This window comes from Fopius arisanus, unplaced genomic scaffold (assembly GCF_000806365.1).
Source record: "Fopius arisanus strain USDA-PBARC FA_bdor unplaced genomic scaffold, ASM80636v1 scaffold00042, whole genome shotgun sequence".
NCBI classification, from domain to species: Eukaryota; Metazoa; Arthropoda; class Insecta; order Hymenoptera; family Braconidae; genus Fopius; species Fopius arisanus.
In genome coordinates this window covers 897,278-913,588 of record NW_011887781.1, presented here as the reverse complement: position 1 = coordinate 913,588, position 16,311 = coordinate 897,278, and the positions used below count along the sequence as shown (strand labels likewise).

General features: G+C 41.4%; 1 protein-coding gene across 2 annotated transcripts in view; it reads left to right on the top strand.

The window, feature by feature from the left end:
- The first annotated feature begins 686 nt into the window (after window positions 1-686).
- tara (taranis) overlaps window positions 687-16,311 on the top strand; it is a 61,674-nt gene continuing 46,049 nt past the window's right edge. Inside the window, exon 1 of one of the 2 annotated variants that reach the window (XM_011305375.1) lies at window positions 687-1,297. The gene's annotated coding sequence lies outside the window, so the exon portion shown is untranslated. Of the gene's footprint in view, window positions 1,298-1,761; window positions 1,843-16,311 lie in introns of those variants that run through there. The other variant, XM_011305376.1, reaches the window with a different exon arrangement.

The window sequence follows — 16,311 nt, the reverse complement described above, 5'->3', positions numbered from 1 at the left end:
TTTCAAACCAAATATTTTCTCTTCATTCTCTTTTATTCTCGTTCATTCCATAACTTAGAATCAATTTTTTATTTTTTGCAATTCAATCAGTTTCCATGAGTTTCCTTTGGATAAACGAAGCTGACGAATGTCATTAATAAATGTTTTGCAATGGTGATGTACATTGAAAATTCAACACTATCAGTCATTGATAATTTTTTTATCGCAATAGACTTTAAACTGAGTCACGGCAATCAAACGGCTTCCTTACTTTGTCAGGACCAATGGCATTATTCGATTTCCGACGAGTGGGAGATGTGGCGTGATCCAGCATCGCGTCATCACTATAATCAATAAGTGTATTTTCCCTTTTTACAATAGGAGGATGATGTGCTAACATGAAATGTGATATGTGGTTGATATTTGGTTATGAGGATGAATGTGCAGAGTACCTGAAGTAACCTGATGAGCTTGCAATTGCAATGTTTTCGAATTAGCATCGAGGATAATTATTCAAGACTAGAGACATTTCTTTGAAATTATTATGATTTTTTGTCTGCTCTTTCTTGGATAATTTTTTAAGTGTGTGGAGAATAGGTATGTGTGCTGCGCGGCCATCGACACCGCGAACAACGGCGCGCGCATTCGTATGCGCATATCCTCATGCACCCTCCCCTCCACTCCGTTCAGTCTTTCATGTACACTTCAATATGGCGGTCGCTTTTTCACGTAAGCTTCTCCTATCGTTTTTCCTACTTTCCCGTAAAATCCTACACATCATTTGAATCAATACGGCGTAATCATAGCGGTAAGCAATAATTTTATTGCCAAATTTACCAAAATGGCGACAAATTGCAAGCGTAAAAGCGCTAAAATACTCCCCTGGGCGCTTGTTGTCCTGGACATTGGACAATGTTCAAGTTTCACAGAATCGACGTAAGATGACGTATCTCGTACAGTTCTTGGCAGACAATCTGTGTTATTGCAATTTTTCATAGTTATTGGCTCAAGTTAACTAAAAAAAGTGGTTGCGACAAAGGGGAAGACAAAAGTCGAAACAATGGATCTGAACGAATTTACTCATAAATGTGAGATTAAAAAAGTGTTAAAGTGCGTGTTTTGTTATTGCCGATATATGGATAAATAGAGAAGATGGTGTTCGATAAGTGATATACCGGTCGCAGCAATTTCAGTGCTTTACGCAGTTTTATTAAATTTTAGATAATATTTTTTTTACGTAAAAAATCGTGAGTGAGTGGTTGGAGGGACGCAGGAAAAAAAGCAGTGGAAATGCAACTATTGTTTTCAACCAACATCGGTGAGTCATTTCAATGCTCATTTATTGATGAAATTGCATGATTGAGTCGAATATTCAAATTTCCCATGAGATCATTGGAGAAAGAGAGTGATTATTCTTCAATGCTTTGTAGCAAGCAAAGTAAACGAGAAATTGATACTAAAATTAATGGGAATCTAATGACACCTTGAGATACCGCGCTAAAAACGGTTGCTGTTGTTATTTGAATCGTTAGGGTTTCCCACCTCGAGTGCCCTCGTGCGATAAATTTCGATAGCTGTCGGATACCATTCTATTGTCGACGACTGATTGAGTAGATTTCGTTTTCAAAATGCTGACACCATGGTCATCATAGCATTTCGTGCATAGTCGGGTGGCGGTTGCATAAGGTTATGTTTACAAGTTTAATGCTGAGCTGAAACGTTCATTCAGTGCATTGTTTGTTGTTTTTTTGTGTTTGTATTGATAAAATAAAACATGGAAATGGTTACACAGTTATGGAACTTGACAAATGCTCTTGTCAAGACAGAGTCCTCAGGGGCAAATAACTTGAGAAATCATTACATGTAAGTTTCAAAATGTTTATCTTGTTCACATGTTTAATTCGTGAGAGATTAATTTTTTCTTTTTCTTCTTTTATTCTCATGGTCGTTGTTCAATGGAAAGACAATGCTGTCGTGATTTATGTGATAACGTGGAATTACCAAAAAACATTTTTGGTCCTGGGACAATGTGCTCTCATTGTGGCTCCTTGTGGAGGACTGTAAATCAAACAGTGAGAATCAATAAGAGTAAAAATCAATCAAGAGCAATTAGGAAATTGATGCGTTGTCAGGGTAACGATCAAATGAACTTATCAAATTTCAAAAAGAAATTGATAGATAAATGCATTAAAAGTCAAAATAATCAGCTCGTGATTACGTGCTCGGTTTGCCACAAAAAAACAAGAATTAATCTGGTGAAACCTAAAAGGGAAGTAATGAAAATCCGACTGGCGGAAAATGATAAAGTACAACAAAATATCACTAAAAAAAAGAAGAAGAAGAAAAACAGGGATAAGACAGCTGGATTAATCATCAATACACCGACTAACTCGGCAACTTCTACACCACAGAAATCGCAGCTCAATAATTTTACCAAGAAAGCACAAAAGATCACGCCGGTCCACCAATCAAAGAAAATTAACATTTGCAAATTAAAAGGAATGCTAAACACGACAGTAATGTCCGCGAAAAAACCTAATTTACATTCATTTTTATCTAAACTTGGATAATGCATAGATCAACCTGACCTCACGATCAATAAATTTTCGTAATACTATTGATACTTTAAAAAATCGACTGTTTTGCGTTTTAAAATGTTCGTCAATGCTTCGATGATCTACTGAGCAGCCCATTGGCCAGATTAAAGTGCTTTCTCGAGAGATGGCGCCAACAGTATTAACGGAATTAATTTGAAACAAAAATCATATCGAGGAAAGATCATAAACGTCGGCCTACCCTGTCTAAAATTGTCTGTAAACATTTATAAATTGTAAACTAACGAATCTGGAAATATTGCACCGATAAATAGTCAACTCTCTCTCTAGTAGGTTCAATTGAATTTCCTATTGAGATGAGGTGTGAGTGAAAATCTAACTGTTCTGTACATCTCTGTGGTATATATTCCTCACGAATTCCGCTCCAACAGACACTGACATACGTCACATATCACAAAGTTGAAAATAGATGCATTATACGAAGAGGTAAAATAACGGCCATGGAATGACAGTTGACTTTCCAAGTAAACACAATAAAATTTAATATCTCGTTTTTCAAAACGGACGAATTACTATAGTCAAGTGAATGATTTTCTCATGACGTGCTGATTCTGTCAGAAATTTTCAAAAATTAGTGACGGTTTTCCTCCGACTATTGTGGATATACACTCTTCAGATAGAAGACGTATCCTTCGGCTCGACCACATTTAGTTTTCATACGAAATAAATGCTGGTGAATTCATTCCACTGTGCAATACGCATAGTTATTCTATACGTATTGGATTATTAATATTCGTCGAAGAGGTTTAACACAAAATATTCTGGTTTTCTGGTGATTTTTTTCATTTTGCAACATTGAATTGTCTCTCAAAGATTCAATTTATTTGACGCGTCTTTAATGCGCGCAGGACACTACGTAGGTGTCCTAGGTGTAGTATTAGACCGTGACGGTACTGTGTCGAGAATTTACTTGATTGTTGAAAGCCAACCACACGAATTCACAGGCGACAATCAGTGGCAGATTTAAGTGATGTCGCCAATAAGGGAGATCTATGCGATTTTTTTTACAATTCGAAAATTAATACGAAGATATTCAATTGAGTGCTTGTTAGCACATGGAATATAACAAATTCAACTAATGCTCTGGACGAAACTGATTGAATGGTTGGCTGGCAGGAAGAAATATTTTTTACGAAAGGTTAGATCCACGTAAAACGTTAGCTAAACGGCTTAACGATTTCTTCTTTATTACTAGATTGATATTCATAGTTGATTGGGAAAATATTTGTACTCCTCAGCGACATAGGTCCATACAAAACTGATAACTCGTTACGAAGAGTGTATCATGCCTGAATCCAATGTCTCCAAGACAAGGATTGGATGAGGATTGGGGTATATGAAGGGGATATGAGCTGTGGTGGGCCAAGGGATATGCAACGTGAAGGTTAGGAACTACTGACGGACAAGAGAGCCCTGGTGAAACGGTTGTGTTGAGTTGTAGTTAGTCGTAGAGCGTAGGCAACGGAGACAGACAAGAAGAGACGATCGCTTGAAGTCCCTCTCCATCCTGGCTTTCCTGTTTGCCTGCCTGCCTGATTGGTTGGTTGGTTTGGTTGCCTGCCTGCTTGGCCTGCTTGCCTGTCTGCCTGCTTGCCTGCCTGCCTTGTCGCCCGTCCGCCATGCCACTACGAGGCAAGCGAACGTACAGCTAGGCCGGCACGGTCCTGCAGCCCATTTGGCATTTCCCCAGCTATAGCGGCGGTCCTGTAGCCCATCGTTGTTATCGTCCCGCAGCTGCATAAAGTCGGTTCTCCCCTGTCCCTCGCCCCACAAGTTCCCCTCGCGCCTCGTTCCTTCGTCGGCTCTATTCCCCCTTGTCTCCGAGCCCCGCTGCTCACTGTTCCTCGTCGTTCCCCCCTTCCCACTCTGACCCTTCCCTTGGTGCGCCTTCCTCGCTCTCTCCACGGCTCTTCCAATGGATCCCCTTTCCCCACCCCCCTACCTCCCACCAATCCCCTCGAGCGCCGCACAATTCACCTATCGTTGCCTGGCAAGCGAATCACCACTCACCTCATCCTTACAATTCTCCTCCCTCTCTTTCCTCCGCACCATTAATATTTCTCTCTCGCTCCAATTTGATACCAGTGCCGCCGCCATGTGAGACGCCTTTCAACTAGACACATACCATTTCCCCCCTTCTCTCACTTGGTTAATCGACACAGCTATGACACAACTAACACACACACATATGCACTTACACAGTGTAGACTTGTCCTTGTCGTCCTATCGATTCCCCGCTTTTCCCCCCACTACTCATCCACCTACTCTCAACTTCCTTCCCCTGCACGTCTCAGGCTGCACCTCCACCCCTCGCAGTAACCTTGGTGGAGAATAACCCGCCGTTCAATTCAAGGAATTATGACGACGCTCTCTTTTCCACTTTCTTACCTCCTCACTGTATCTATCCTTCTCATTCTTTTTCTTTTTCTCCAATTTTTTTTTTACCTCCACGTTGCACTTCTCTCTTTGGAAGCAACAACGAGAAGAAACTCAAGACACTGCCGTCATCCTCAACCAGGGACGTTCGAAAAAGATATCCATTGGTTGCTTATAAACTTATACTGGTTGCATTCCCCTGCTCGTACTCGGTCAACTATACCGTACTCATTTCTTATGTTGCTTTCATGTTGAGATAGAGCTGAGGCAACATTGTTATAATCTTATTGATGTCGTGAATCGACTGACAGAGCTAACCCAAGTCTCGTGTGGCTCGTACTGGCCCTGGATGGCTTGTCATCTATGATGAAATTGTGCCTGTGCGTCAAATTTACTGGTTGCTGGGTTATGTAGAACAGGTGGATACATGAGCGATATCGGTAAAACGATGGTGCGCAAGTGTTACGATATTTGGAGGTTAGGTTAAGACGATCCCTATAGATATTAATTTCCACATTATTAATGCCATTCATTCACTCAATTCGTGTCAATCTTTCCTATTAATCGAGTGAATTTCAGAATTCTTTGGTTATTAATTTATCGGAAAAATATCTGTCAAGCAGACACGCTTGTAAGATTCAGACTTGATGCATTATATATAATCGAATATATACAATCGTTATGAAATATTCAGTGTCTGTCCGTTTAATCCTACCTAATTGAGTCATTATTATCGTTCTTGGTAATAATTTGACGAAACTTTTGGAGTATACATAGAATTCCTAGAAATCGAAGGATTATTAATCATATGAGCGGCGACCTATTGCGCAGGGGCCATCATGGTCTTATGTAAGGTTGCCTCTGATGATTACCTCTCAGTAATTTCTAGCGATTTTCAGTATTTTCATAAAAAATTTCGATTTTTCGATTGAAAAATTGCTCGACAATATTGACCGCGATGATGTCATTGGATGAGGACGAGTTCTCTGATTGGTCGATTGAATGTCGGTAAAGAAGTAGCCGATACTAGTATAAAATTGATGAGCATCGATGAGAAGTTGTGGGAATCACAGTGAACCTACATACAAGAAGAGGGAGTAGGAAAAGGGGTTGGAAAGCTGTTATAGGAAAGCTTGGCAATGGCTCCACGCGCACCCGCATCCACACCCACACTAAATATATTTTGTTGAGTTTTATTTTCCCAAGGCGCCGGGAGGGCGCTTCTTCAGCGACACTCAGACGCGGGAGGTTAAATTCAAAAGTGTCACAATTTTTAACATTTTATTTCCAAAGCTCCACACCAAAAAAAAAATCATTCATAGCGTGAAAAACCATATTATCCCTTAACAATATGAAGTGACACTGACTAATTGCGATATTATTCAAAGAACTTGAAGAAACGAAAAACCACAAAGCGACTAACTAACAAAAATTCAAATTTTTAATTGAAAAATTTGTTAATTGTTAGTCTTTGTAATTTGATTTATTTAATCTGCTTCGATATGAATCTCCCGAGGAATAACGTGAAATTTCCACACTGGTAATATCAGCATGGCGTATATAAAGGAGAACAGGGAGAAAAGCCGAGGAGAAATTCTTCCCTCAGTGTGATGAGGGTAAAAGCAAGGGAGAGAGAGACTAGGGGGTTGATGTGGGTAAGAGGGAGAAGGGTTTCAATGCGGCTCGAATAGCTCGACGGGGGTAGAACGGGGTGGATCGAACGAGGGGTAGAAACCTGAGAGCTATAGCAGACCTCGAGGGTGGTTAGAAGCGTTGGAGAGAAAGGCATGGTATCGTATACTGAGCCATCTTTTTTCTTCTTTCGACTATACCACCCACCATTTTCTCCTCTCTCATTCCATACTTCGTGCTTCAATCGCAAAAAACCATGTTGCACTCATGTTCACAGAAAAACTTCACGGATCGAAACATTCTGATGTGCAAATTGAAGACATTCATTATTTCCAGATTTGACTATTATCACATAACTTTAAAACCAAATAGTTTAAAGGAGATTTTTTTTTACATTTTTTTTGTGGTTCTGTGAAATATCAGTTGACAAAATTCGGAGTCAGTGACACGTAAGATTTTCTTTTTAAATGCCATTTCAATGAAAAAGCCCTAGTTTTCAACGGCCAATCGGTGAATAAAAAATCTACAACGCCCAAACCTTTCAAAACAACTTCAATTACCACTCATTTCCGAGAGAGATGGCTATTTGAATAATATTAATGGGAAAGGAGAGGAAAATCTTCAATTAAAGAGTTCCATGCAAACTCCATGATCAACTTGTCTTTATTCAATTTTCCATTGCTGTTATGATTATCCATTGAGGATAATCGGAATGAAAAATCAGTTCTGTAAGCATTTCCCTTCGTTTACATAATTGTTCATATTTTCACTGGTGAAGTATCGGCTGTCTGTAATGATATCTCCAATTAGGAACAGGAAATTTTATTTTCTCCTTCCAAATGAAGTAATAGCTCTTTGCAAATTAGCTCGCATTATAAACGTGCCTTATATATGGCAGGCTGTATTGATGGCAAGGTCGAGTACTCAGTGCTCTTCCGTATATCGATATATTTGGTCTCTTTGGGGTGCGTCATATAGCATAGATTGCTCAGTTGTGTCTATATACAAGTTTGCGGCTCAAGGTCGATTCGAGTACTTCTCACGACCCTGTTGTAACGATTCTCCGTTACTCTTTCATCAATCTCAAATCTTATTGATGATGTACTTGAGACTGGATTCCTCCAAGTAACTTCACACCATCGGTGCATCAATTCATTTATCCTACCACTGACAAAGGTATTATGCAATTGTCGATGGTATTGGTATTGTCCTCTGGTAGAATGCACCGAGACACGAAGATGATGGCCGATGTGGGCGTCTCGGATCAGTTGCCAGCAGGAAACCGTACCTACCTGCCTCCATCGAATCTATCTCTTTCAAGGGTACCTTTCTTCATCTTATTGCGCAACACTTCTTCTATTTTCTTCTTTAAAAACTTCAAGCTTATAGAAATGCCAATTACATAGCTAATCATTGAAATGAAAGGTTCAAGTGTCAAACGAGTTATGTACAGTGGGTTATATTCGTACGATAGTTTGGATCACATAGTTCGTGACTCAATACTACGCACAGGAGAAATAACGGTGAAACTTCTATCCACTTCTCTCACCTGGAATTGTCCTACTTGTTTCAGCCTACCGGGGGATTTCAACCTCGTGTATGTAATGAAAGAAATCGTTCTTTTCTGTTTTTTATCGCGGCTCTCTGACGGAGAAGTCTCTCATTATTATCTAATTGTAATAGTTTAGAGGATAGATTTTTTAATTGGCAACACGATAGGGGATTGATAGGGGATAGTGTAAGTAGCAGAATTTACGGGGACTTTCATGTTTCATGTCTCGGCCAATAGCAAATATTCCTCTTACTGGCCTATACAATAGTTAAGAGCATCAGGATAAGTTGAACTACGTGGTGTGCCGACGGTACGGGGTGAAGCTCGAAATAGAGAATCGATTCCCGCGCAAAAACTCTGTGGCGCGCGCAGTTACGAGAGTAAGAGACCACTGGTTAAAACAACAGCCAATCAACTTCAACTGCTGTGCACACTGCACATCAACCAAACTATAACAATAATAATGCATAAACTATTTTAACGTTGGTGGATTTAAAGCGAAAATCACCAGCGGATTTTCGAGGAAAACCACTCATCGCCAATTAGTGAGTTTCCCCCAGAATTTTTCTCATTCGTTTTATTGCCAGACCAAACTATGCTTCATATCATTTTCACCCGACAGAGTACACGATTGTTGAAAAGTTTTTATAATGAATCTTGAATGAATTCTCATGCCTTCATCAATCTCTCATCAATTATTTTTCATCTGTTTTTCAATCGTTTTAATGAGTGTTTTTACACTCAAAGGTCTACGTGCATCTCTATCGTTCCACGTTATCTTGGAATTATTTACCCATAAACGGTAAATTCATTTGATTGACTACATCCAAATCGAATGGAAATATAATCTGCCAATGGTGGTCACCATAATTATGATTGCGGATTTGGAACAATGTAATAATAGTACAATTTCGAATGATAATATTGGTGACGCATCGAGGTGATGATCGACTGCGCATGTACTCCCTAAACGGCCATCGAGAAATTCTCCATTTCCTCGTGTCTACTCTAGGATTTCATTTTGTTTTCTCTTTTCATACAAAAATTCTCCTCCCTCTCATTTAATTACTCGAAAAAAAGACGTGATTTTCGTGTATACAAGGCGCAGAACGGACTACATGGTTTTAGGAGATAAATAAAAACATGATGTATATAGATGTAGGAAGTGGAAAAAGTTAGTCGCTGAAGCGTAATACATATAGCATATAATATAATAGGTATATATTGAGAATGAAAATGATGGAAAAAAAAAATGTAAAATTGGTGGTAACGGCACGTTCTACGCTGCACGGCAACCCACCTCTATCTGACAGTGTATTTTTGCGAAACTACCATCCCCCACCAGTAGCCCACTAAATCCACGAGCCTCTCTCCTCGTTCCGTTATATCCCTCCAGTTTGCCAATGACGTCAGCGACGTTCCAACCAATAGGAGGCTGGCCTAAATTATGGAGGGAATGGCGAGTGAGTGAGGGAGGAAGTGCGGGGGTGAGGGTTAGCGTTCGACTGGACTACAGTGGGTGCAACCCCCTGGTTCCTCTCGTTGCGACTTCCGCTCTCATGGAAAACTCCACTAGTCAAGAGGAAGATGAGTTGAAAAATAAAAAAATAAAGGGTGGAAAAAAATATTGAAGAAATTCCGACCGGAAGTCAAACTAGAGCCAACCGAGTTTGCCGTTGAGAGGGAAAAATTAGATGACACGCATTACCTCCGGACGGAAGTCTCATTTTCCAAAAGGGGAATAACATTTTTTGTGAAGAATAGATGTTATTGATAAGAATTTTGGAAATTTGAAATGATGAGGGACAGGAGGGGGTGGATTACGCTGGGTATTTGAGGGAGAGGAGTTTGTAGTCCTCAATTTAGCTTGTGGATCGGAGTGAGAGCTACCGATGCGTCTATAATACAGAATTCTGCCAACCCTGAGGGGTGGTCCAGCATCGGGGGAAGATGGGGCCAAACTCACAGTGAAACCTCACGCCAACAATTCTGTAGAGCAGAACTGAAACACTCGTACATGCGTGAAAATTGCAACTCTATGCGTTTGTCAAGACAGAAAAGGGGGAAAGCCATGTGATAATCTAGGGGCGCTAGTGTTGCTGAGAATATGCACAAGAGAATCGATGACTTATTAGGAAAACGCCAGTTCCACATGCTCACCACTCTGTATACCACGAATCGTAAAATTTTCAATATTTTTTCGTTTCCTCTTATCTTGAGGTGGTCCGATTTTTTTCTGTCGACCACACTTGTTTTTTCGTATTAGAGTCTAGGAGATTTGAAATTAGAAAAGTTTCTTTGTAGAATTGGAACAGAGTTCCTCAAATACCCGAAAGTCAGGTGTACCATGTGCGGGGCAGTAAACGCTAAATAATTGCTAACAATTAAAAAAAATCGCGTATAATTTAAGTCGATCATGGCTGACCCATCCGGAACGTTCTACTTGCATAATCGTAAACGAACAAAATACCACTTCCCCAATGAACTGAGTGTGACAATATCCCAATGCACCTCATTTGTTCGCTATGATAACATTATGCCAAGTTTTAAAAGACTCAAGATCATAGGGGCTCTTATCCTCACCCTCAATTCTTCTCCGCCAAAAGGCAAAAAAAATGCATTGTATTTTCCCTTTCTATGACCTCATCTCGTATACATTGATTCGGTCACTTGGTCGATTTTTTTCCCACAGTTGTGTGTGTCTCCCCATATAAGCCACTTCTGACGTCACGTAATCTGTGATTTATCCCTTTCCGATAAAAAAAAGTGCAAGTGCTTTGCCACCTAGCATTTTAAAAGTAAATGTTTTCAGTAATCATTACTGCCCTTAATGATCCCCATTTTTTCATAAGCAGAAACAAAATTGAGGATGAATTTTTCTCTGTTTCCTGTTAAAAATTGTTGTTTGTCGAGCATTTACCCTGTTGGTAACCCTCTCCTAGATACTCTCTCTCTCCGGGGCCGTTCATTCAACTGTTTATCTCTGGCAAAACTCTATTACCGACATTTTCTGGGAATTCCGCGCCCCAGCGTTGTCGTCAACGAATAGCCGAGAAGGCTTGATGCAATGAAATTTGAAGAGAGCCTGCGCCCGCGCGCCTGTAAATTGTTCGTCTCTCTGTGGGGTGTTTCTCTCTATCCGGGGATTGGAGCAGAAGGTCTTGTTGGACGGATGGTGGGGATGGCCGAGGGGCGTTGAGGGGTGAGGGGTATTGGCAGGGCATGGGACGAGGAGGCGGGGCGTGGGGCAACGAGCGGCCGGCGAGGGAGTCGAGGGGGACAAGAGGATGGCGCGGATGACGAGGGGATCGAGGGGGACAAGAGGACGACGAGGGCGACGAGGGCGACGAGGGGACGACGAGGCGAGGCCTCTCGGTTAACAACGGCAACGTAGCACACGTTACTGCTGCTCACCTACTACAAACTGACAACACAGCCGTGACTCAGCACACCACTGCCACGCTGCCAGGCTACCAGGCTGCCAGGCTGCCAGGGCATTGCGCGTCACTACCAATCACTACAAGACCACGGCCTTTTGCAACTACGGCCATTTTATAACACAATTCCTCTATCCGCTCAATTGTGTGCCTGCAGGCGTAGTTGGTTATGCAGCGATGCGGCATATCGATGCCACTTGCCGATCGAGTCACCTCCTTATTATTTTTACAATTTTTTCATCTCCATTGATTTCACGCACGGATTTACAAGCTCGATCACACCGTTAAACGGCAGTCATCAAAATTCTTGTCCTTCAAATGACATTTAATCAGAGAGATGATGAAATCATGATAACGTTAAAAGTGAGGCTTTTAATGGTATCTATCAAATTTTATCTATGTATGAATTTGGGATAAATTAGTGTCGTGTTGGAAATATGACTAGCAGTTGCTGCGTCGACATATCGATCGGTAAATTGAAGAGAAAGTAATAGAGAAATATCGGGCTGTCGAGGTTTTCCGTAGTGATGGAAAAATACTTTTCATCGGTTATATTTAGAATAGGAAAAATTTATTATCGATAGCCGATAAGGCAGAGGCTCTAGTATGGGGTGAATTGAGGGAGAGATTTTCGTCTTGTACGAGGCCCAGCGGGGCGCACAAAATGTGTAAGTGGGGTTCGTCTTATATAGATGGTTGAATATTTTGAGAGGCGCTAGATGACGAAATCTCGGCGCGCTAAAGGCAGCTAAAGGCAGCTAAAGGCAGCCAAAGGGACAACCCAGTGCCAGATTCACTCTGTGCAGCGTCAGAGTGGGAGTGCCCCGAAGGCCGACGTTTTGTAACTCCAACTCTTTCTTTCTTCCAAAAAAAGATAACATTTTTCCTCCACCTCTCCCAGTTGAGCAATTAATACCTTCACTCATGATGAAGACATGAATTGTTCAATACCTCATGGAGGACAAATTAATTTCACCACCACAAGTGACAACTCCCTCCCCCAAAAAATCAATTTTCCGTATATTCCTCACCACTCAAGGAAAAACTCTACAAATCCACTAGATTGACAATTTATATAGCTTCCTGCGTCTGATTTCCTGTTATATTCTTCACCTTATTTCCCTGATTCTTCTACAATACGGATAAAATCCATTGACAATCACATTTCTTCGCCAGAGAATTTTCTAAATTAATGGAATTCGCTCAATACTGCCGCTGGCCTCTTTCCTCAGCGCAATGGAAATAAATCATGAGACTACTTCATCCTCTCCTCTCTCCGCAGCTTCCATTGTCTTTTCTGCTTCATTTATTACTCTTTTAATCCAACACCACAAGAGGAATGACAAAATCCAGAGTGAAATTGAGGTGGTGTACCTGAGTGTCTTGATGGGTTGACAGTTGACCGAGAATAGAAGGCAGCTGCAGTATCGGCAATACATCAGACAACGTTGAAGGGAAGTCCTCCAATCGCTTCTAGCGGAATTGGGTTCAACGGTATACGGAGAGCGTGTATACATCGTTGGAAGAAACTGTTACCGACCGCGATTCTCCAAACATCGTATAAACTTCCAGCAAAGAGGTAAGAGCGCTCGACAAGCTCAAGCCGCTCAAGCCTTTCCTTCCCCCAGTCCACCCAAATTCGTACATTAATCTTCAGTCCTTTCTCTACATTATCCATTATAGCTCTTCATTTATAGCGCTTTTTCGAATAATCAATGAGGCAAATTGGAGTTTGCATCCTGTCAAGACGATTTTATTTCCATACTCACGTGATTCCATGATCCATTCGTTTCCAAGTCAATTAATTATCTGTACTCAGAATTAGTATCTTCTAATAATTTATTGTACGACTCGATCGTCCGTTTATTTTCAACGATTTCACTTCAGTCAAGCATTCGATATAATTCTATCAATCATAATGTCCAATGTCGCTTACTCGAGAGTTCGTTTAAAAGTGTTCCTGGTCATCAATTCGTCCAGGGTGTGAGGTCTGCCCCAAAGACGTGTTAATGTCGAAAATCTTTCCAACATATTCATAGTGTTGTCAAGTATCGTTGCAAAATAACTGAAATATTCAGGAGCAATATCCATGATGACGGCAGTGACCGGATGTCCAGTGCTCATGTGTGCAATTCTTGGACTGGCGCTTTTCGTGCTGAGGGCAACAGCTGTGCGAGCCGCATATGTGAATATACCGAGTGCAGAGCAGTATGGTCAGGAGCACCAAGAGGCCGAGCCACAGCTCTTGCCCTCACACTCCTCACACTACCTCCAACATCGTTCTCTTCCTTCACATAGGGGTGTACCATGCGTTGTGGCTTTTTCGACTTCACTGTATCATGAGAATGAGAAACCATGCCTATACCACCACCACCACCACCAATCCATGTCCTGCCGGCTGTTCTACGCAGCTGTCTTATGTATTCACTTTTTTTCTTTCCATTATCCACATTTTTCTATCTTTTTTCCAATACCAATACTACAATTGATTATTTTTCAACATCATTTTGAGCGTCAATTTATCCGAACCAACAGCGGCCATCTGACACCACCTCTCCGTGGACTATTACGTGTTCATGCTATTACATCACCTTCTCCACGAGCAATGGCGCTCGCTTCAAAGAAATCACGAGGTCGAGGCGCAATCACAACCAGTCGACGAGCAAAAAAAAAAGACCTGAAATTCCATCGGAATTGAAGATAAAAAATGCAACATATAAACAATGATAATCCATCAGTGAATTATTGAGATACCGAGGAAGGAGAAGTAATAGTCATAACACAATTTTGAGATTTGGAAATATCAGTTACGACTGCAATGATGATGAACGATTCTTGAGGTATGCAACCAACATTGAAGACCATCTGCGCTTTCTCACCACCAAGAACCGACAGAAGTCCAACCGCATTGCGTTCAGTGTTTTCCCGTTGCGTCACGCATGCCAACGCATAACAGTATCGCAAAGAGTACAGTGCCTCCTCTGTACAAACATGTTGCCATCATATGAAACTCACTTTGGTGATTATTACCATTATTCCATAAAAATAGATATAGCAGTGGAAATAGGGTAAAAGAGAAAGAGAGGGTACCGAGAGAGAGAGAGAGACAAGTACTTTGAGATGGGGCTTTGATTGCCAACGTCAGGTTCAAGTGTATATATACGTAGCGGTGTATACACATTGTACCTGTTGCTTATTCTGTTGTTCTCTACTCCGCGGACTCGGTATTGCCCTCGAGGTTGCCTCCTCCCAGCGGTTATCTACATACACACCCTCACTGAGCAATGGACAATCTCTTTCCTTCTCTCACACGCATGGCACTAATACAAAGACACCAGGATGTACAAGATTCTCACCGCGTTTATCGTTAATATGTATACGTCGTATATAACCCGGGGAATCTCTTTCTTCGGTCAACGTGGCCCTTATTTCCACACTCCCTCCCCCCCCTTGGTCGTTTATGCACTGAGGCAGAAGTTTCTCCATTCATAAAGTTGCCGACCGATCTCACTCCTCCTCTCCTTTCAATGTCTCCCTTCACGAGACTCTTCGGGGTTGCGGCCGCGTAAGGACACGCTTCTCTATGTAGGTTACTATGCCACCAACCTCGAGCCCCCAGCTTCTACCCAGTACTCCCAGAGCACAGGTACTTTATCCCCCTCTTCTGCATTCTTTAAATGTCTATATACCTCTTCAAGGTCACACTCTGATCTGTTATACACCCTTCCCAAAAGTTTACTATACTGTACGCATCATCCCTCTTCTACTTCTCTCCTTCGCTCTTCACTTTCAACTTGTCTTTCTTTCAAGTACATCGCAATGTCTCACCACTGGGAAATTTAATATTTTATTTGTTTTGTTACATCAACTACACTTTTATCTCCCTCTCTCCCTCTTTCTCTCTCTCTCTCTCTCTCTCTCTCTCTCTACACTTATGGATGCACAATAGACAAGTGGCGCCGCACTTGACATAATCCTAATGGTCATGCAACAAACTGATGATTTGAGAATAAATCTGACATAACTCTAGTTCATACGAACCTGAATGCCACTTGTCGCCTAAACCAAACTCAGGTGAGAGCCTAGAGGATCTCAGGTGGTGGTAAAGTGAGAAAGGGCGGTGGATGGAGCAACAGGTCCTCCTAAAGAGATGACACACTTCAACTATATTTTTGTAGTATATATTTGGAATCGCTCACTCTTCGTGTGACACGTCAATGGCCATCACGCTCCAGATTTACCGTGTATTATTGATTCACTGGAATGAATACTTAAAATCCACCTAACGCGGAAAATCTGATGCTTTAATGGAAGTGCTCAAGTAATTGATGACATTGAGAGGAATTATTATTATCCATCACAACTGGTTAATCGATGCCAATCATGGAGATGGGATAAATTCAATGAACTTGATTCTGCATTCACAATAAGAATTATGATACGTGACTCACTGCACTTGGCTCATCACGAGTTCCATTCACCCCACGTCAAGTGTTGTTTACACATCCAAGAAGCTAAGTGGGGGAATCCCCAGTGGCATTGTTATGCACACAATCCAACAAATGTCTGGCGAAGCCCAAGAGGTGAATTGACAAACTTCACATCTCGTGAATAAGTTTGCAGGGACGTTTGACATGCATACGTCATCACCCAGCTGTGATACCCTACATCCAACCACGTATTGCACTCGAGACAGTCGCCACGGAATGTCGGACCAGAA